Source organism: Penaeus monodon, chromosome 15, assembly GCF_015228065.2.
Source record: "Penaeus monodon isolate SGIC_2016 chromosome 15, NSTDA_Pmon_1, whole genome shotgun sequence".
Lineage (NCBI taxonomy): Eukaryota > Metazoa > Arthropoda > Malacostraca > Decapoda > Penaeidae > Penaeus > Penaeus monodon.
The window spans coordinates 37,738,137-37,738,355 of record NC_051400.1 but is presented as its reverse complement, the minus strand read 5'-3'; the positions used below and the strand labels follow the sequence as shown (position 1 = coordinate 37,738,355).

General features: G+C 31.1%; 1 protein-coding gene across 2 annotated transcripts in view; it reads right to left on the bottom strand.

Annotated features, from left to right (window-relative positions):
• LOC119582015 (ecdysone-induced protein 74EF-like) overlaps window positions 1-219 on the bottom strand; it is a gene marked incomplete at its 3' end in the record, with an annotated part of 261,423 nt that overhangs the window by 141,109 nt on the left and 120,095 nt on the right.

Below are 219 nucleotides of genomic sequence, written 5' to 3'. Positions count from 1 at the left end.
TTAAAGATATCACGACACACATATCACAAGTTTTTCTCCATAATCGCTTTTTTTAAATAGATAAGACAGATAAACTTTTACGAATCAAGTCTGAAAGTCTTATCTGTTTGCAACAATTTCCTTCTTTAAAATTTCCAGAAACCAATAATGTTGATGTTTTTCCGAGACAAGTGGACGGAAATACCTAACGTGAAAGATATTTTGTGTTATCGGTAGAAT